General features: G+C 46.6%; 1 protein-coding gene across 2 annotated transcripts in view; it reads left to right on the forward strand.

The window, feature by feature from the left end:
• The window catches only part of RARS1 (arginyl-tRNA synthetase 1), a 219,223-nt gene that overhangs the window by 95,112 nt on the left and 101,662 nt on the right, over positions 1 to 22,449 (forward strand). The window lies entirely within an intron of this gene.

Raw genomic sequence — 22,449 nt, forward strand, 5'->3', positions numbered from 1 at the left:
CTAATGTGTTTGGGTGTGAATAAAATCAATCCGGCCAGTTTGCTACCACCCTGTCATACTTTAGTTAGTTTTCATATTTGTAACCTGTTTTATTCCAGATGCTGCACTTTGGAATTAAAAAACGAATTTCAAGCCAAAATGATTTTTTTTTTTGGCTCCATTTCACAGGCGAGCAAATAAAAGAAAGGAGAGGAAACAGAGTGAGAACCTCGTCTTGAAATCACAGTTTTCTGTAAGAGAAGAACTGCTAGACAGAAAGAGAGGGAAAAGGGGGGGCAGCTGAAACGGCGGAGCAGAAGTGGACATTGTATGTTTCTTCTCTGGGCAAGAAAAGACAGAGTCCTGTTACCTCTCTGCCGCCCGTCCTCCAACGAACGCCAGGAACGCTGAGGCTGAGCTTTCTTTATAGGCAATGGTGATTTCTTGCGTCCTGGGACGCATTTTCAAAATAAAAAAGTAGGGTAACGGAATCTTTAGAATTAACAAAGTAGGGGCGCGCCGTGCCCTGCTGATCTCGCCCACTTCGACCACTGGTCTCGAACATAACATGAAAGCCAGCCATAGCCAAGTAAATACTAGAGTAAAGCTGAAATATTGAACAGATCGATTACTGCACCAATAAGAACACCTCAGTTGATGGAAACTTTGCATTAACAAAAATAAGAGGTTAGATAAATAACGGTGACCTGAAAGAAGACATTTACAACTTGGTGCGGATTGGCACGGAAATGGCTTTCAAAATTACCATATTGACTGATGTCACTGTCACATTACTTTGATACCATTTTGATTTTTGTATTGTGCGATGTTATACATGATTGTCAGTTCAGTCGCTTCTGAAGTCTCTAGTCTGGCCCTAGTGCTTGGCAAGGAATCACCGATAACCAGCTCAGCATTTAGAGTTTGCATTTCTCTTTTCAATGTCCTTTTAACGATTCCCATGAGAAAGCCGTTCAGCTGCTGATCGAAATTTGTGTCGGTCACGTGTGCTTGTTCTAAGCAGTGTGGGTAAACATTTGGTAGGGGTTAGCATTATATGGTTACTACTGTGGGGAGGTGGGGTGGGGTGGGGGGGAATTTTGCTTTGCACAACAATGTACTATTCATACCCAACAGGCTGTGCACTCTACACTCAGATGTCGACAACAACTAAAACATACCAACAAATATAATACAAGAACAATGAGACCTGAACCCCCGGGAATCACTTTAAAAAGTAATATTATATATTGCATCACTATCCATTGCGACAACGCCACAGCACACCCGAGAAAGAAAGTGAAACCATTACCATAGGCATCGGGATCCGCTGCGCGCACCAGCCGCCATCTTTGGACAACAAGTCAGCAAGCGGCTGGGTGGGTAGGCTAGGGCAGCAGGGCCTAGTAGTTTTACTTAAACCCGCAGCCTGCGCAGCGCAGTTCAGTACAGTACTGCGGCGCCAGCACGACTATATGGTATACCGCAATGGCCGGTGAGCCTTTAGTGAATCTGAGTTTCAGGCAGCATTTGCATCCTATTTTTATTCCTAATAAATAATCAGTATTATAGAGCTGCCCCTCTCCCCCCACCCCACGCTGCGGCTGGTGATCTTACAATGCAACCGTAATCCAGACCCTCACTCACACACTACCCAAAATAAAAATACAGCGTTTTTACACGGTATTCAGTTCTGACGCCTGACGGTATTGGAATGGCAATTAACTTCAATCTTATTCTTACCGTTACTCGTGGTACGGTCCGGCTCAGTGAATAACTTTTTACAAGATTGGGCGGCCCGGTGCACCGCTGCTGCTGTTTGCTCTACCCAGTAGTAGTACCCAACAATGCTACCAGAACCACCAGCAGTAATGTCCTGGTTTAGGTTAGCACTGCAGTGATACTGGCTGCTGTGGTTATGCAGAGGCGTGGCGCGCGCGAGTGGTCATGTGACTAAAATCGGCGCACGCTGCCGCGCGTACAGCGGCCCCTACCCCCCCCCCCCCCCCCCCTTATCAGAACAGTTAGAAGTTAGAGAACCAAAATCCAGCCCGCCCCTGGTGCCCCAATAAATCAGTGTGTGTGCCAGACGCACAGTACTACTGCCGCCAGTGCGTTTCCTCCTGGTCCCGACTCCCGCGCCCGCTCAACTTCAAAGCACAGCGCACGCACAGTCAACTGTGCAGTGCACGAGTCACGCACGGCCCACTCACTGTGTGAATGTAAGTGACCAAGAAGGGTTGCGGCCGCGGCTGGGTCTCAAGGTCGCCGGGATTGACAGCTGCCATGAAATATATCTATTTCTGCTGCTACCGTCCCTTTATGGTGAAAGCAATTTGCAGTGTTTTGTTTTAGTACCTAAGAACATAAAACAGGGGCTCCTCAACCAGCAGGAACCGCCGTCTATGGACTGGAAGGCTGCGCAGACCAGAGCACTACTTCCGGCCTAGTGGTACTTCCTACACCGTGCAAATCACATGATGTGGTTATGATTTACAGAAATATTATCACATCTTTTTTAATTCCACTGGCGCTTTGGCTTTTATGATCGATTTAATTTCTTTTGAGCAAGCAGTTCAGAGTCAGACACTTTAGACAGACATGGGTTAAAATAAATTAAGCAAAGGCCATGACCTTCCGGCAGCCTCGGAGCATTGCACTGCACACAGTGCCCCACCCGACTCCGGTGGCATGACTGCTGGGGCCTTATTGCTGGGGCCTTATTGCTGGGGCCTCTGAGACTCTGACTCAGTTCTGGTGACCGTCAACACGCGCCAGTAAAAGCAGCATTTTCTTTTATTACTCACTGCGTGGTGGCACTGCCAGGACTGCAGGCCTGCTGCTGCTTCACATCTTGCTAACTGGTGCTGCCCTGATGGTGACTCGTGCGAAAGTGCGTGTGTGTTGAGGATGGGCGTGGTCCACCGTCCCTGGAATCATAGAAGGTTACGCACGGCACGCTGCCGCAGCCCTCTACCCCCCATAGTAGAATCAATTACATCCTAATGTTCTGCCCGCCCACCAGCAACACTGAGACCAAATAGATTCGTGGTGGCAGAGATTGATTTATTATCGGGCTTACGGGCTCGCTCTCTGAACACTGCACAAAACCCTCTTCTTCACTGACGGACTCGCTCCGGAGACTCTGTCAGAGTGTGAAATGAACACTGCAGTAAGGCAAATTTAATTTACTGTTTGACACGTATAGATTGCAGTGCAGTCGTGCAGTTGTAAATTGTAGACCCGGCCCTGAGAAAAAGGTGCCGGTGCTAAGCACCGGAAAGCTCCGGCCCAAATTAAGCACTGCTGCCAGCGCATCATCAAGCTTGAGCCCGCGTAGCTGACATTTTGGCATGCTTTTTTTTCCTTTTAGTGAAAAAACTTCCTAGGATGATTATCTCTAAAGTATAAGAAAAATCACTCCCAAGATGACTACACATGCGCACATGACTCGCTGCATCATCGGCCATTTTTAGGTTTCACCTGCACAGTACGGAATCTTTTGTATTCAAACAACACATTTTAAAATGGGGCTTAAAGCCCACTCAGTACTTGCCTTTACTTAACATGGACTGGCTCCCACATCACTCTTGTTTCCTTGCTTACTGTTTATCAGCACCTCTTCCTCACATCCGTCATCGCCTGCGCTTCGAGTTGAATTTCGTTCTGCCACCCTGCAGTGGAGTCTAGACCAAGTACTGCTTCTGTTTGCCAGTATCCTTACACTGCAGGCTTTAGCAGTGTGGGCACTCTTATTTTACTTTTCAACATACATACTTTGAGTATTCCCTCTCGTTCACCCCTGCTTAAAAATTTAAAAAAAAAGAAAAACCTGCTATGACGCGGATAGCATTGATCGCGTCATTGCGCTTTTTTAAATTTATTTAAGCTATACTTGTAAGTACATGGTTGTATCTTGTTAAGCCCCACTTTTGAAATGACAGTCCAATAAGTTTATAAACTGTGCAATGTATAAGTAGCCCCTAATGAAAAATTTAGTTTGCCAGTAAGTAAAGCGGTATGCAGATAAACTGAGGTTAATAGCAAACACTTGCATGGTAGCAGAGCTCAACGCCTCGATGACTGGCACTTGTGGCACAGTTGAAGACAAAGACTTGATTATATGTTGTTGTTGACTCTGTCTCATGTGAGCCAGAGCTCTTGTATAACTACTCCTGTGGATGAGACGTTCCAGTGCAGTAGTATTTGACAAGGCGAGTCTTTCTTTAGCACATGACTGTAGACTGGAAGAAGCTGTATAATGTGGTCGGGTAAGATAGCTCAGCAGGTTGAGTGTCCAGTTGCGGGTCAGTTCTGGAATGGCCCGTTCATCTCTTCTGAGATCGATCAAGTGAGAACTTTGAGTTGGCTGGTAATAGTACCAGTTATTGCTAGCCAGATGTCCATTCAGTTTGCGGCATGCATTATGTAAAGGACTAATACAGTAACTGGTGCCTTCGAAGGCATTTCAGAATACACGCTTTGTACAGGAGCCTGTTTGTTCGGGAAAGAGAGTTGTGTGGAAGAATAAATAAAGCTCTTAGTTCCTCATTCTCGGTCATTTCTCAGAAATGGCTTGATTTCCAAAAATGCTTCTGAAATGCACACCCACTGTATTCTCAAAGTAAGTTCTTTATCTCACATAAATACATACACCCTCACTACCTCTCTCACTTCATATATATATATATATATATTTGTGAAACTTTTTTTCTCTCATTCTTTCTGCCAGCCCTTCAGCTGCAGATCCAAATTCAGTGGAACCTGCTGGCGTACACAAGGGTTATGTTCCACCTTGTTTATGCACAGATGATGTATGGTGACATAGAATCGCATGTCATCAAGCTTTTCACGAAAAAAACTATGATTAAAGGGGTTGAACTGGTTACTATGCAAACTCTTTACTCCTGTGTATTTGTTTCACCGAATTAAGTTGATGCTTCAAGAGCTTTGCTCTTTTATCAAGAAACGTAACCAATTCGGGTGTAAGACAAGACCTGAGTTTTGAAATAACTGAGGTACTGTGATTACATTCCGTTCTGCTTACAATGATCCTCCGAGGGTTGGTTCTCCCTTCCCCTGTATCGATCAAGACCCCTTCCATCTTTGCCAAGCCTAAGACCCTTAAAAGTAAACTGCTTTCTGGTGGATACATCTGCCAGTGGATTCCTCACCTTGTGAATATCCCCTGCGCCAGCAACATTCGGAAACTTTTGTAGCAGTCCACGCCGATGAGGTCGAAGACGACGTCACAGAGACACCGCTCCGCTCGCGACTCCGCTGACGTCACCAGATCCATAAGAAGTCCTCATCGGGGAGATGACGTCCGTTCCCTTTTTTCCGCGCCGTCGTCGCTAACGGTTTTCGGAACTCTCTCTCTAGCTTTAGTTGGATACTTTGTTTTCTGCTGGTATCTCTCCCTTTCTTCTTGTCTGCAGCTGAAGATGTCAACAAAGAAGTCCAGGTTTAAGCCTTGCAGGGAGTGCGGTAAGCACATGTCGATAACGGATCCGCATGAGGACTGCGTATGGTGCCTTTCATCGGACCACAATGTCGAAGGATGTTCTTGCTGTCGCAAGATGAGCACAAAGGCTCTGAAGGAGAGGGAGGCCAAATTATTCATCACCAGGATGAAAAAGGAGAAGAGAGGTCGGAGAAGATCGAGGTCGAGGTCGGCATCGAAGTCGACGTCGGGGCATGCTTCCAAGTCCAAGAAACATAAGAAAAAGAAGAGGCATGGATCTCGACATCTCTCGGACAGGTATGCGGCTCCGAGATCGACCTCATCTTCTCGACATCATAAGGACTTTGTATCTCCTTCCCCTGTTTCTGTTCCCGATTCTCCTGTTGGCCTGACATCGCCTGCTGCTTCACCGGAGCTTGCTCCGGCCCCATCTCCGACGCCAGCTCCATCTCCGGTGCCGGCTTAGTCGCCGGTTCCAATTGAAGATCTTGGTACAAAAGGGGGTGGTGATGGACGGAGCACAGAACCAATCAAACACTCACACCCAGTCAACAGATCTGGGTTTGATCCATCACCGTTCTTTAGCCCACTCTGCCACCCCAGTGCGGACATGGCCATATGCAAATCAGTCTGACCCTGTGCCTCATGGGGACAGTCCAGCCCGAACTGCCAAGCCATGCCTTCCCTGGACCGGAAACAAGCTTCCTAGGACCGGTTTCTGGCATTTCAGCCGTCTTCAACCAGGCTTGTTTGAATCCAGTGGCAAAGTGAGCAAGGGACTCACGTCTGAGCATACCCTGCCAACTTATGGCGAACAAAGCGGTACAAAAGGGGGTGGTGATGGACGGAGCACAGAACCAAACAAACACTCACACCGAGTCAACAGATCTGGGTTTGATCCATCACCGTTCTTTAGCCCACTCTGCCACCCCAGTGCAGACATGGCCATATGCAAATCAGTCTGACCCTGTGCCTCATGGGAACAGTCCAGCCCAAACTGCCAAGCCATACCTTCCCTGGACCGGAAACAAGCTTCCTAGGACCGGTTTCTGGCATTTCAGCCGTCTTCAACCAGGCTTGCTTGAATCCAGTGGCAAAGTGAGCCACTGGATTCAAGCAATTGAAGATGTTCCAGCTCCGGACAAGTCTTCGACTCCGCAGATTCCACCATCGGCGCCGATCGGCCCGAGTCCGGTGATGCCTCAGCCTGAGCCATATCCTTCGTTTCCAGGCCCAGGTCAAGATCTGACGCATTATTTGAATGCGATGTATGGGGTCTTTTTTAGAGCCTTGTACCCTTCTGGTGCGCCTTCGGGTCCCATGGATCCTATGGCTTTCAGCTTGGGAGTTCCTCAAGCTTACCCTCAGGCTCCCTTCATGCCATTTTTTCCGGCGACGCCGTTTTGGCATTTACCGGTGCCGAGGACCTCGACGCCGCTTCCATCTTCACCGGCGCCGAGTCGACCTCGTTAGACGCCGGCTGCTCCTTTGGATCCGCGCTCGATGCCGGCTCCGGCGCCGTCGGATTTGGTTACGGCGCTGCTGAATCCTGCAGTGAGAATCAGATCCAGGAGGGAGGCACAAAGGGTACTGAAGGAACAGAGGTACCAGATGGAAGAGTGGAAGAAAGTGAGCTTATGGAATCAGACGATCTCTTTGAGGAATTGAAGGAGGCTAGTGGCCTGGACTTGTCACCTGAATGGGAGATTACTCCTCCTGCTGATGCTCCTTCAAAGGATGCGACTCAGTACCACTCTGTTATTATAAGGCGGCTGAGCTTCTGGATCTGGAGTTACCATCTGCAGAGCTTAAACCAAACATCCTTACAGAGGTTCTACACTCTCCCTCCTCTGTATCGGAGCCCTTGCTTCCTTTTAATGACGCCATTATTGAACCGGTAATGGAAGTATGGCGTAAGCCCTTCTCTGCTCCTGTGGTCTCTAAGGTTGTTGCAAGGAGATATAGGGCGGCTCCAGGGGACCCAGACTTTCTGACCTCCCATCCTTCTCCGGAGAGTCTGGTGGTTCAGGCTGCCTGTTCCAAAAGATCTTCAGGTGCTTTTCCCCAAGTCCCGAGTGACAGGGATCCAAAGAAATTAGACCAATCAGCCAAGAAGGTCTTCTCTTCTGTCAGTATGGCTTTAAAATCGACAAATGCCACCTGTCTTTTGGGCTGATATATCCATGCTCTTATGGATTCAGCAAAACAACTGGCCCCAAAACTGTCAGAGGAAGATAGACTGAACTTTAATGAGGTACTGTCGGACACCCAGGCGGCTGCACGTCAGGTAATCCAAAGTGGCTTGGATACTTCTGATTCTGTCGCAAGGATTATGGGCTCTTCTGTTGCCACAAAGAGGAGTGCGTGGCTCAAGTAATCAGAGTTCTCCCCTGATGTGCAGGCAACGCTCCTGGACTTGCATTTTGACGGCTCTGGTCTTTTTGGCAAGAAAGCGGACGCTGCACTCGAAAGATTTAAAGAGAGCAAAGCCACGGCCAAATCTCTGGGTCTGCAATCTCAGCCTAGCGGTTCGTTCAGGAGGTACAGGGGCTTTGGAAGATCATCCTTTCGTACTTACAGGCCGCCCCAGCAGCAGCAACAGCAGCAGAACACTCTGTATAAGAGCTACAGAGGCAGAGTCAGAGGTTGTGCTCGAGGTCGACCGCTCTCCTCCTCCTCCTCCTCCTCCTCCTCCTCCTCCTCCTCCTCCTCCTCTTCCTCAGTCCTTCCCACCAACGCAAAGCAGCCCTAGATCGACCATTCTGGATCATGCTGGTCCTGTGGGGGGCCGGCTTACCCATTTTCTACAAGATTGGGAATCGGTTACTGCAGACCTTTGGGTTCTAGATCTTGTAGAAAATGGGTACGCCCTTCCCTTTCGGGAATTTCCTCCAAATGACCCTCCTTGCCAAGGTGCTTGCTCGAAGGACCATCTTCTTCTTCTCCAAGAGGAAGTCCTAACAATGCTAAAAAAAGGTGCGATGGAGGTGGTTCCGGAGCAGGAAAGGGGTCAGGGATGCTACTCCTGGTATTTCCTGATTCCAAAGAAGGATGGCAGGCTGCATCCAATCCTGGACCTCAGGATCTTGAATCTTTTTCTAAAGCAAGAGAAGTTCAAGATGCTCACCCTTGCGCAGGTTCTTCAAGCGCTGCATCAGGAGGACTGGATGGTGTTGATCAACTTGCAGGATGCGTATTTCCATATCCCTATCCTAAAGTCGCACAGGAAGTATCTCCGGTTTGCGGTAGGGTCGCAACATTATCAGTTTGCGGTCCTTCCGTTTGGTCTTACTACTGCGCCTCGAGTCTTTACCAAAGTGATGGCAGTGGTGGCAGCCCATCTCAGAAGGTCGGGGATTCCAGTTTTCCCCTATCTGGACGACTGGCTGATCAAAGTAGAGTCGCCAGAGAGGGTGCTTCATCATCTGCAGGATACAACTCAGCTGTTGTACAAGTTGGGTTTCTCGATAAACGTGCCCAAATCTCACCTGGTGCCCTCTCAGTGCCACCTGTTCATAGGGGCGGTACTGGACACTACTGTGTGTCGAGCATTCCCACCTCCGCAAAGGATTCTCGACATTCAGGAAATGATTCCCTTGTTTTGCAATGGAGCGGTCGTTCCAGTCCTGAAGGTCCATCGTCTGCTCGGTCTGTTCGCCTCCTGCATTCTGTTGGTCAACCATGCACGCTGGCACATGAGGGCACTCCAGTGGTGCCTCCACAGGCAGTGGTATCCGCACAAGGGAGATCTCAGGGAGTCTGTGAGGATCTCCAGAGAAGCTGCAGCGGATCTGTCTTGGTGGAGTGTGGAGGGCAACCTGTCTCAAGGAAAGCCCTTTCATCTATCTCCATAGGTGGCCACAGATAACGGATGCATCCACTTTAGGGTGGGGTGCGCATCTGGGGGATCTGGAGATCAAGGGTCTTTGGTCTCCGGAGGAAAGGTTGCTTCACATCAACCTTCTGGAATTGCGGGCGATACGTTTGGCGCTCAAGGCCTTCCTCCCCTCCATTCGCGGTCAGTCGGTTCAAGTCCTTACGGACAACACTGCCGTGATGTGGTATGTCAACAAGCAGGGAGGAGTGGGGTCGCATTGTCTCTGCAGAGAGGCTCTGCGTCTCTGGTCCTGGGTTCAGGATCATCAGATTTGTCTGATGGCAAATCATCTGGCCAGAGTTCTGAACGTGCGTGCAGACAGTCTGTTGGCAGTTCTCTGCCGACCACGAGTGGAGGCTTTCCGGAGGTGATTCGTCACGTCTTTTGGACGTGGGGAACTCCTCGGGTGGACCTGTTTGCCACTCACGAGAATGCTCACTGCCCGTCATTCTGCAGTCTCCAGTATCCGTTGCAGGGAGCTTTGGGGGACGCGTTTCAGTTGAGATGGGACTCGCATCTCCTTTACGCGTTTCCTCCCATACCCTTGATTCCTCGGGTTCTGAGGAAGATACGCCAAGACCGGGCCCAAGTCATTTTGATCGCCCCGGATTGGCCAAGAAGGGTGTGGTATACAGATCTTCTGCACCTCTCCTTGTGCCCTCTGCTCCGTCTCCCTCTCAGGGCAGACCTCCTCTCTCAGATGGAGGGGCAAGTTCTACACCCCCACCTCCAGAGCTTACACCTTCAAGCCTGGAGATTGAACGGGGCCACCTGAATTCTTTTTCTCTCCCGCCAGATATGGTAGATGTAATTTTGTCTGCCAGACGTCATTCCACCAAATCTATCTATTCCTATAGGTGGTCTAAATTTGTTATTTGGTGTGGAGAGAAATCTATTGACCCTTTGAAGGCTCGTTTAGCCAACATCCTTCAGTTTGCTCTTTCTCTTGCTCAGCAAAGTTTTGCTGTAGCCACTGTGAAGGGATATCTTTCGGCCTTGTCAGCTTTCCTTTGCTTGCCGGATCAGCCGTCATTGTTCAAATCACCTATTGTTTTACGATTTCTGAAGGGCCTTAAAAACAAGTTTCCGCCTACTCCTTTTATTGTACCTCAATGGGATTTAAATCGTGTCTTAACTTACTTGATGGGTTCTCCCTTCGAGCCCTTACACAAGTGTCCATTGAGACTGTTGTCTTTCAAAACGTTTTTTCTCTTTGCGATCACCTCGGCAAGGAGGGTAAGTGAGCTTCAAGCTCTGAGTTCAAAACCCCCGTTCTTGACCATTCATGCTGAAAGAATGGTACTCAGGACCAGGGCTGCTTTTCTGCCTAAGGTGGTAACTCCTTTCAATCTGGGGCAGTCCATTACCCTCCCTACCTTCTATCCTCCCCCTCACCCTTCCAAGGAGGAGGAGCGGCTTCACCCCATGGACCCTAAGAGGGCGGTGAGCTTCTACCTTGATGGAACTAAAGACTTTCGAGTGGACGACCAGCTCTTCGTGGGCTTTGTTGGCTGCAGGAAAGGCAGAGCGGTGCACAAGCGCACCCTTTCCAGATGGATGGTCTTGTGCATCAAGATATGTTACTCTTTGGCCGGTAAGAAACCTCCAGTGGGTTTAAGGGCTCATTCTACTAGGGCTAAGTCTTTTACGTCTGCCTTGTCTAGGTGTTCCTGTGGTGGACGTTTGTAGAGCGGCAACTTATGCCTCCCTTTACACTTTTGCGAAGCATTAATGCTTGGATTCCAAGGTGGGGAGGGACGGACACTTTGCTCGTTCCGTCCTTCAGGACTTTCTGGTATAGAAGGGTGGAGACCTTCCTCCAGTAGTGGGACTGTTGTGGGAATCTTTTCACAAGGTGAGGAATCCACTTGCAGATGTATCCATCAGAAGAACAAGTTACTTACCTTCGGTAACGCTTTTTCTGGTGGATACAGTATCTGCCTGTGGATTTCTCACTGACCCACCCGCCTCCCCGTTGTCCTCCCTTGTATACCTACAATTCTAATGATGGTGTTTCAAAATGTATTTGTTACTGTTAAAGGCAGTGTGTTATTTATTTTGCCTTCCTATTTATTCTCCACACTGAGTGTGTTGCTTTGTATATTATGTACTGTGTATATATTGCTGTCAGTCCGTCCGTGTGCCTCGAAGGCACAGAAAAAAGGGCGGAACTGACGTCATCACGCCGACTAGGTCTTCTCATGGATCCGGTGACGTCAGCGGAGCCGTGAGCGGAGCCGTGTCTCTGTGACGTCGTCTTCGACCTCATCGGCGTGGACTGCTACAAAAGTTTCCGAATGTTGCTGGCGCAGGGTATATTCACAAGGTGAGGAATCCACAGGCATATACTGTATCCACCAGAAAAAGCGTTACCGAAGGTAAGTAACTTGTTCTTTTGGTAATGCACACAGCATTTTGTCAATTTCTATTGCGTTTTTTACCTTTCCTCATGCTTCCTCACACACAGACGAAGGTCCGCCTACAGGATCATAATGTGTTACAGTATTTGTATGAATATATGTATATGTATGTATATATATATATATATATATATATTACCTACTGGCGGCCGCCAGTAGGTAGTTATAGTTAGGACCGTGTTTCCATAGGAAATCTCAAAATTCTATTTTGAATAACTTTGGCACCGGTTGACGAATATATATATATATATATATATATATATATATATATATATATATATATATATATAAGGACACAGAAAAATCTGATGTGCTGCTACGCTTTGAATTAAATGATTTTGTCTCTGGAAATGGGCCTCTATTTGCTCTGTTGTTTGGAAAACTATTGAAGGGCTGCTCCGTGCCCTTGAACTGAGGCCGCCCTGAAGGGTTGGAGGCTCCCTGTGCTCGGAGATGGATTTCGATAACAAATCAGGAGCATGACCCACTCGCAGTCACACACCCAACGTGAGGAAATGCCACTGAAGCAAAAGTTGTGACTGGTTGCAGGAAGGGATTCAGAGTGGTTCAACCGCCACTCTGATCGTTCCAGAGGACGAACATTTTCCAAGGCTACTGTAGTAAGTGAGCACTGGCAAAGACTGCATTTCGTATTTCACATGACTACGTGGGAGGAAAGACCTTAAAAATAATGCATGCAGAAAGTAATACTTTGAAATAACAAAAACGAGAAGGATCAATTGTGATTCCATGTATTAAATCACTATTATCTGCACAATGCATTTTGGGACATGTATTTTAAAAGAGTTGTCATGTGACTCTAAGTACAAAAAGCACGCACGACGCACTTTGCACTTCAACAATTTCCACCTGTGAACAAGGCAATTAAGCTGAAACGCGTAAGGACACGGAAAAATCTGATGTGCTGCTACGCTTTGAATTAAATGATTTTGTCTCTGGAAATGGGCCTCTATTTGCTCTGTTGTTTGGAAAACTATTGAAGGGCTGCTCCGTGCCCTTGAACTGAGGCCGCCCTGAAGGGTTGGAGGCTCCCTGTGCTCGGAGATGGATTTCGATCGATATATATATATATATATATATATATATATATATATATATATATATATATATATATATATATATATATATATATATATATATATATATATATATTTTGTGTGTGTGTGTGTATATATATATATGTGATGTCATTTGAGATGTCATCAGTGATGTCATGAGTGATGTCACTGACCATGTCATGAGTGATGTAATATGTGACGTCATGAGCAGTGCATTGCCGGCGCGCGAGTTATAGTTAGCTGAACTAACTATAACGGGAGAATTTCAATGGTTTTGTACAAGTGAAAAGTCCAGCTAACTATAACACCCCTGAAACCTATGGTTTTTTCAGTGAATTTCTGAGGTTTTTTAAATGCTAATTCCTAACTATAACGTGCCTGAAACCTATGGTTTTTTCTGTGAATTTCAAAGGTTTTTTAAATGCTAATTTCTAACTATGCCTACAGAGATAGGACATGTGAAGAAAGAAGAAAAAATGCACAGAAAGAAAAAAAAGAAGTGCAGAAAGAAGCAACAGAAGTCCTCAAAGACGAAGAAAAGTGCAGGAAGAAGGATAACGTGCAGAAAGAACAAAAAGAAGAGCAGAAAGAATCCTTGTTGCAAAATCATCCTGTACCCTCAACTTTTTCAGACGGATACTGGTGGTAACTGAGTCTGACTAACCAGTCCTAGAGCCAGTGCTATGTTAAAAGACACTTAGAATACAGTGAAAACGCCTACATACACTAGGGAACATTATGCGTTGGGGTCCCCCTGTGATTAGCATGACCTCCTCTGTAAGCCCCTAGTATATAATAGGGCAGGGGGATTAAAACTACCTCTTAAAACAGGCCACATGGCGTTTTTGCACACGTTAACTCAGGCCCCGTCCCCTTCCTTCACCAGTGTGTAAACACGCCCTGTGTCCGTTTTTAGTTGGGAGATTAAGTTCATTTGAATCCTGAGGGTCCCTAGGGTCCAACTAGCCCACTAGGTACCTCCAGTAAGTGCCACAGAGCTGCGTTGCAGAGAGGTGTAAAAAGTGGCACAGCCTGGACCACCTCTCTGCAATGCAGCTCAGTGGCGCTTACTGGAAGCACTTGGTGGGCTAGTTAGCCCCCAGGGGCCCTCAGTATTGAAGGGAAATTATATCCCCAATTTAAAACGTGCCATAGTGCGTGTTTGCACACGTCACCTCAGGCCCTGTCCCCTCCCTTCACCACTGTGTAAACACGCCCTGTGGCTGTTTTAAGTTGAGAGATTAAGTCCCCTTGAATCCTAAGGGTCCCTAGGGTCAAACTAGACCACTAGGTACCTCCAGTAAGCGCCACAGAGCTGCGTTGCAGAGAGGTGTAAAAAGGGGCTTGGCCTCAGAACACCTGTCTGCAGCGCAGCTCCCTGGTGCATACTGGAGATGCCTGTTGGGCTAGTTGGCCCTCAGGGACCCTCAGTATTGAAGAGGAATTAATTCCCCAACTTACAACTCGCCAGGGGGCGCGTTTGCAGAGTGCTGCAAGGAGGGGGCGTGGCCTCCGGCACAATGCCAGTCTTTTATTTATTTTAATTTTTTAAGAAGGGGGGCTGTGTGGTTCCCCTTCTTATTCTAATTTATTGGCCCTGATGACCCCATCCCCCAGGGCCTGTCTCCTAATTATATTTTTTTGACCCCTATCCCCAGGGCCGGCCACTGTTTTTTATTATTTTTAAAAAATATATATTTATGGACACACCTAGGACATGCTGGACAAACCGTACGTACCTATCACCATGACGGTTTGAGTGATATTCATTAAAAGGCGAATATGCATACAATGAATACACGTGGAATGTATTTACACCACTAGTGAAGCTCTGACATGTCTGATGCCCTACCGTGCCTAATCCCGGTAGACACCCTTGTCGTTTATTTATACAAACATGGGTAGCTATTGACGGGCACATTTAATACACATGCACACCAAGCCATTCAAAGGGGATTCGACAAAAATTCGACAAAAACTATGTAAGAAACCCCCCTCACGGTTAATAAAACACACATCCACTGCCGGATGTGTAATACTTTTTATTTTACTCTCTGGAAAGGGGACGAACATCACTTGAGAGTCACAGCGCGCTCCTGGCAGAGCCCAATGCTGTGTTACACCCACCATTGCCTGCCGAGTGGCACACACCTCTGTGTTGAATTCCACCAGCTAGTGCATATGCTGTGACACTCTCTAGCCCATGTGCACTGTAACACCACCCCGTGAATATGTCATGCCACACTTGTCTTCGCACGGGTTATATTGCCCCATCTAACGTGCCTTCCTCGATGCCTATGTTATAACGCACAGTGCTATGACATACATATTACAATCTGGGATCCATATCTTTGTCACAGTGCATATGCAACGTTACACTCCCCAGCACATATTTTATATTACAACTTTAGAGACTAGTTAGGTTACACAACACTGACCTGTGCATATTACACTCCAAGGCGCACATCGCATAGCACGCGCTAGTGCCTGTGCTATCTCGCGCTCTCCAATGAATCTGTCATTGCGTACAATATATTGCATATTATATTTCACGCCCGGTTCATCTTATATCACACTTTTTGGTGCATAGTTTATACCATACACTATATCTAGTTTTCATTTTCAATCGTGCTCTCAGGACTATGTTCTATATAACACTGTGTTCACCTACCCTTTTCACGGGCATTATATTTTGCGATAGGGGGTGGAGGGTCAGGGGGTGTTTCTGCCAAGTGAGCCCGGAGTCACAGTCACAAACGTCCTCTTCTTCCTGAATAAAAGTGAGATTATGCTGCATACTTGTTCATATTTTAAGTAGTTCGCACAGACACACGTTTTAAAAACAATAAAGTTCCTAATACCCGCCTTCTCTGAACAGTTAGCTTGCTGCCCCATCCCCCTCCTCCCTATCCTCTGCTGTGTGAATCCATGGACTAGCCTCCTCCCTCCTGCCATGCATGGTCTGATGTGCTGCCACTGCCCTCAATTTAGTATGATGTACCAGTCCCCTCCTCCTGCCCTTCATTGCCCAATTCTATGCCCCATCATTGACCTCCTGCTTAAACTCTGTGCTTAGCTTGCTGCCCCTATTCTCCTTCCCCCTGCCCTCCGATGTCTTTGTGCATGCCCCTGCTCCATCCTTTTTGCCCACCATGTTCCATGGACCTGCCACTCCTATCTACTCTGAGTGTTCTGTTGAGCTGCCACTCCCCTCCCACCTGCCTAGCATTGTCAGAGGACTGTAACCTGTCCCTGCCACCTCCACCCTGCCTGTCCACATGCCATGCCCCTATCCTCTTCCTCCTGTCCTACATGGTCCATTGTACTGCCACACCTTTCTGCCCTCCCTGGTCTGTTGTGCTGCAACTGCTCCTCCTGCCTGCCCCGCGCGGTCTGTTGTGAGGCCCCTTCCCCTGAACTTTCTTGTCTGTGCACAGGTCCTGACCCTCCCTTCTATCCTCCATCGTCCTTTGTGCATGCCCCTGCACCCTCCTTCTTGCCCATCATAGCCATTGTGCTGCCACTAACCCTCCCACTTGCCATGCATGGTCTTCTGTGCTGCCATGGCCCCTCCCACCTTCCCAGTGTGGTCAGTTAGCTGCCCCTGACCCCCTCCCACCTTCCCTCCATGGTCTGTGTGTATGCCATCACAGTCTCACTGTTGCTCTTCGTGGTGTGTCTTGCTTCTAGTGCCCATCCTGCCTGACCTCCATGGCTATCTTGCGGCTCCTGCCCTGCCCCCTTGCCCCCAGCCCTCTGTTTACATGTGCAGACCCCTACTCCCTCCCTCCTGGCTTGTCTGTTCCATTGTAATGCCCCTGATCCGTCCCTCTTGCCCTTTATGGTCTGTTATGCTGCAGCTTTCTCTCCTGTCTGTCCATTATGGTCAGCTAGCTACCATTGTCTCTTGCCCCTCTGTTCTCTGTTGTCCATGTGCATGGTCCTGTCCCCTCCCTCTTGCTTTCTATGGATTGTTGTGCTGCACTCCCGTCCCGCATGCCCTGTGTGGTGTATTGTGCTGCTGCAAACCCTGATGCCTGCCCTGCAGGGTCAGTTTGGTGCACCTCTCCATGTCCCTACCCCATTTCCTTCCATGATCCAATGTACCATACTTGCGAACATTTTGAACTTGGTAAGAGGGAGATTGTAGACAGGAGACAGATCAAATAAAGCCCATTTGAGCTTAAAAACATTGGACGGTTCCTGGCTGAATCGGGTCTGTTGGCATGTATGGTTGTACTACCATTGCCTCTTCCTTCTGCCCACAATGGTCTATTACATTGCCACAGCCTCTCTTGCAAGTCCTGTATTGTTGGTTTGTTGCCCCTGCCCCCCTTTCCACTGCCCTCCATAGTCTGTTGTGCTGCCACGGCCCTTCCTGCCTGCTCAGTGTGGTTAAATTGTTGCCTTTGCACCCTCCTACCTGCCTTCAATTTTCAGAGTCCGTGACCCTGGCCTCTGCCTCTCAACAGTATCCTAATGAACAACTAGATTGCTAACATTCTATATTTATTACAAAAGGGTGGAACGCCTGACGTCATCTTGATGTAATCAAAACTGTAATACCTAGAGCATTTCCTTTAGAAATTACATATATGAGAGGGTCTTATTGGCATCAAAATTATGGTTAGTGCTCTAAAAGACTAAAATAAGGACATATTTTGTGAGTTTTCAAATACCGACGAAGCACTTTTAAATTATTTGTTATCTTTATGTTTTTTTATCCAGTTGACCACTTGATTAAATGTTGCACTTAGGGGAGAGGATGTGGTGTTACTTCCAGAACTGCAGACTTTGCAACTGGGGAACCAGGTTGGAGTTTCTGCTTCAGCTCGACATTCTGTGATTCTGGTCAAATCACTTAGTCTCCCCATGTCTACAACCAAAATGAATTTGTTCTTGTGTGATGTAACCAATGCTCATGTAAAGCACTCCAATACCTGACAAGTCTGCACTATATAACACTGCAAAAACACAAAATAATAAGTGTTTTGCACACTTCTGTCATTGGGCTATATTTGGGCTACATCTGGGTGATTTTGGGCTACATTTGGGCTCTTTTGTCTCCGGTGGCCATCTTGGGAGATTTATTTGTTATTAAGTTTCCTAATTTCCTCATGTACTGCAGTCTCCTCAGTAGGAAATGCTTTCAGTTTTTTACTTTGATTCCATCATGAAGGTATTCAGATATGTCACACATTTGCCATAAATTCTGAAAGTTAGCACTCTAGTTGCTCATTAGATCACTGTAGTAAAACTACTGTTCACCATGGAAGTCTGCTCCTGGTATTAAAAGTGCATGTTTCAGTCTGCAAGTCAGAATTTTTTCATGAAATAGAAGAGGATTTGAGAAGTCACTCAAAATGTGCCCTCATTTTCTTTCTTCAGCATTAATCATAATTTCTATGGCAAAATGAACCCCCTCATTGTGTTCCTTTTTAAATTAAATGTGTTAAGTGTTACCAGTTCATTCCAATCAAGATGGCTTCAGGTGTGCCATACTTTTGTCATAATGAAGACAGTAAGCGCTCTAGTTGTTTTTAAGAACACTCTGGGACATTCTGTCATTGGGCTATACTTGGGCTACATCTGGGTGATATTTGGGCTACATTTGGGCTCTTTTGTCTCTGGTGGCCATCTTGGGAGACTTATGTGTTATGAAGTTTCCTAATTTCCTCATTTACTGCAGTCTCCTCAGTAGGAAATACTTTCAGTTTTTTACTTTGATTCCATCAAGAAGGCATTCAGATGTGTCACACATTTGCCATAAATTCAGAATGTTAGCACTCTTTTTGCTCATTAGATCACTGTAGTAAAGCTACTGCTCACCAGGTAAAACCGCTGCTGGTATCGAAAGTGCATGTTTCAGTCTGCATGTCAGAATTTTTTAATTAAATAAAAGAGGATTTCAGAAGTCAAAATGTGCCCTAGTTTTTCTTTCTGCAGCACTAATCATACTTGTTATGGAAAAATGAACCCCCTCATTTTGTTCCTTTTTAAATTAAATGTTTTAAGAGTTACCACTTTAATCCAAGCAAGATGGCTTCAGGTGTGCCATACGTTTATCATAAGTAGGACTGTTAGCGCTCTAGTTGTTCTTTGGAACACTCTGGGAAGCTGCAGTAGAACACAAAGGAATCAACTGACAGTCTCTGCCCTTGTTGGATGTACATGTTTTACTGAGAATGTCAGACTTCATTCTCACATGACTGAGAAAGATAATGTGAATTTACAGAAAATAAGCTCTCAGTTTAGCTTATAGATCACCTTCCAAACCTCTGTGGGAAAAGCATGAGAAAATATTTTTCTCTCAATCATGATATCCCAGCAGAAGGCTTTTTCACATGGTGAAATCACCTTAGAACATACCACAATTCCTAAAATGAGTATGGTACCATCAACAAATGATTTATAATGTAACTAAAGTCTTAAAACCTTCTATTAACTGCAATGTTTTTTAATGGGGTGCTATCATGTATATTGGTCCCAAGATGGCTGCCAACACTTCTTGGATGAAGTGCTGACAGCCAATCAGATCTCAGGATGAGATGTGTGGTTAGGCTCCGCCCACATATATATATGATTTTACTTTTGATTTTCTCAGGAACTACTGAACAGATTGACACCAGACCTGCAAAAGGCACTTCCCTGAGCTGAGGACTACCTCTCTGCCAAATTTCAAGTAATTCTGTTCAGCCGTTCGGCCTGTACCTTGGACTAAAGGTCCCTATGGAAAATTGCATGGGGAAAACATGTTTTGGGACCCCCCTTTTTTCTCAGCCCCCGCTTGACGAATCCCCCCGACACTTTCAGGGTAGGAGCGGAGTGGAGCGCCCCACCTATTTTGAAAATTTCGCGAGGATTCGTCAACCGGCGCCAAAGTTATTCCAAATAGAATGTTGCGGATTTCCTATGGAAACACGGTCCTAACTATAACTATCTACTGGCGACCGCCAGTAGATTATATATATATATATATATATATATATATATATATATATATATATACACTCTTTTTTATTTTACGTTAAGCAATGTAGAAAAGAAAATTGTAAAGGCGAAACCTACTTGCTTTACCATTGCTTGTTTATCTTTTTGGCACTACCAAGGCTAACAAGCTTGGCAAAGCCAGTAGCTTGGCGCTCACTTTTTAATGGTGAGACCTGTTGGGTTTGTCAGTGCTTGTGGTCCTTGAATTTCTTTATAAGGTCAGGGGTATGCATGCAAAACATTTTAAATAGATTGATCAGGTTATTTTGCCTTTTAGCTTTTCCTAGTGTTCAGATTTAACCCCTTGTATGCCCAGGACGAGCTGGACTCGTCATGGAGCACAGTCGCGCTGTGCCCATGACAAGTCCAGCTCGTCATGAGGCATACCCTGGGGAATCCCTCTGGTGCGGGCACCAGAGGGATTCCCTTTCATGCAAAATAGCCTCGGGAGCTGGGGAAGAGCTTCCCCAGCTCCCGAGGCCCCCCCCCCGCCTTTTCACTCTAATGACGATCGGCGCGCACGTCGCGCCGACGTCATTACAGTGAAAGTGAAACTGAAATGAGCCAAGAGGCTCATTTCAGTTTCACTTTCTACGTGTTCAGGGGGCTATCTCAGCCCCCTGAGCACGTAGAAAGACGGGAGAGGTATCGTTGGAAAGGGGAGAATCTCCCCTTTCCAATGGTACCCCTCCCCAGTGGATCCCTGCTTGGGGATCGCCACAGGAGGGCGATCCCCAAGCAGGGATCCACCCACTAGACACCAGGGAGGGGGGAGCGGCCCCTTGGGCAAGGCCCTTTGCTCCCCCCAAATATTTTTGCATTATTTAGTCTTTTTGCCCCCCCTGGGGGGCAGATGGGGGCAGTAGCCCCCAATCTGCCCCCCTGGGGGGGGCAAAAAGCCCACTAGACACCAGGGAATTTTATAAAAAATACAAATAGGGGTGGGGGCTGCCCAAAACGGGCAGGCCCATGCCCCCATCCCACCCCCCAATAATCACTGTCTTTCTTCAGAAATGTGGGGAAAATGTGTTTTTTTTTGGCAATTTTTTAGGTTTACAAGGGATTCTGGGTAACAGAACCTTGTGGGAGGTAGTCAAGTCACCCCATCCTGGATTCTTCTGGGTGTCTAGTTTTAAAAAATGTATAGGTTTGCTAGGTTTCCCTAGGTTCCGGCAGAGCTATGGTTCAAAAACTACAGCTAGGGACTTTGCCAAAAAAGGGTCATTTTTCGCTGTGAAATTGAGGTGTGTCCACGTTACGTTTTGCGCCGTTTCCTTTCGCAGTCACTAGGCCGACCCAAACAAGTGAGGTACCATTTTTCTCGGAAGACTTTGGGGAATGCGGGGTGGGTGGAAATTTGTGGATCCACGCAGATTCCAGAACTTTCCACCAGAGAAATGTGGGGAAAATGTGGTTTTTTTTGGCAATTTTTTAGGTTTGCAAGGGATTCTGGTTAGCAGAACCTGGTGGGAGGCAGTCAAGTCACCCCATCCTGGATTCCCCTGGATGTCTAGTTTTCAAAAATGTATAGGTTTGCTAGGTTTCCCTAGGTGCCGGCAGAGCTATGGTTCAAAACCTACTGCTAGGCACTTTGCTAAAAAAGGGTAATTTTGCATTGTGAAAATGTGGTGTGTTCACGTTGGGTTTTGAGCCATTTCCTGTCGTGGGCACTATGCCTACCCCTACAAGTGAGGTCCATTTTTATCGGGAGACTTACGGTAATTCAGATTTGTAAAGGAACTGTTATTACCTATTGACTTTCGATGCATTTCTGCCTTCCAAATGAAAGACATTGTGTAAAAAAGAAGTCATTCTAAAAAACGACTGATAATTCTCATGCTAGTATGAGTATTCCCAATTTCGGAAATGTGCAAATATCTACTGTTTCTAAACTCTATATTTTGTTCCCATTTCAGAAATACATAGGTGTCTTTCATACCGATTTTTCCATGTACACATTTTTACAGAATAATTACTATATACCCGGTACATAATAAAAAACCATTGCAAGTTGCTGCTCAGTTTTTGGCTCTGGGTTCGTCGGGTTCTTGGTGAACCTACAAGTCCTATATATCCCCACAACCAGAAATGTCCAGCGGATGTAACGGTATATTGCTTTCAAAGAGCTGTCAAAATTAGAAGAAGTTACAGGTGAAAACGTTGACACAAAAGGTGCTTTTTTTCAACAAATTTTCAATATATCCTATATCTGTTAGTTTCTATAAAGAAACCTTGATGGATCTACACAAATGACCCCTTGCTGAATTCAGAATTGTCTACTTCTCCAAAATGTATAGCTTTCCAGGATCCATTATTGCTTTTGTACCCATTTCTACCATTAACTGGAAGGAGGTCGAAAGCACAAAAAATAGCAAAAATAGGCTATGTCCCAGAAAAATGCCAAAACTGTGTAAAAAATGTTGGGTTTCTGACAAAAGGCTGGTATCCCCTAAAAGCTGGGAAAATGGTGATTTCAGCCCCACAAACCCTTTTTTGATAACACTTGCAGGGAAAAACCCAGATGCTTTCATTTGCAGCCCGTTTTTCCCATTTTCCCGCCAAAAAAACTAAATTTTGCTGTGGTTTTGGCTAATTTCTGTGACCCCTCCAGGGGAATCCACAAACCCTGAGTACCCTCAG

The sequence above is a fragment of the Triturus cristatus genome, chromosome 7 (assembly GCF_964204655.1).
Source record: "Triturus cristatus chromosome 7, aTriCri1.1, whole genome shotgun sequence".
Lineage (NCBI taxonomy): Eukaryota > Metazoa > Chordata > Amphibia > Caudata > Salamandridae > Triturus > Triturus cristatus.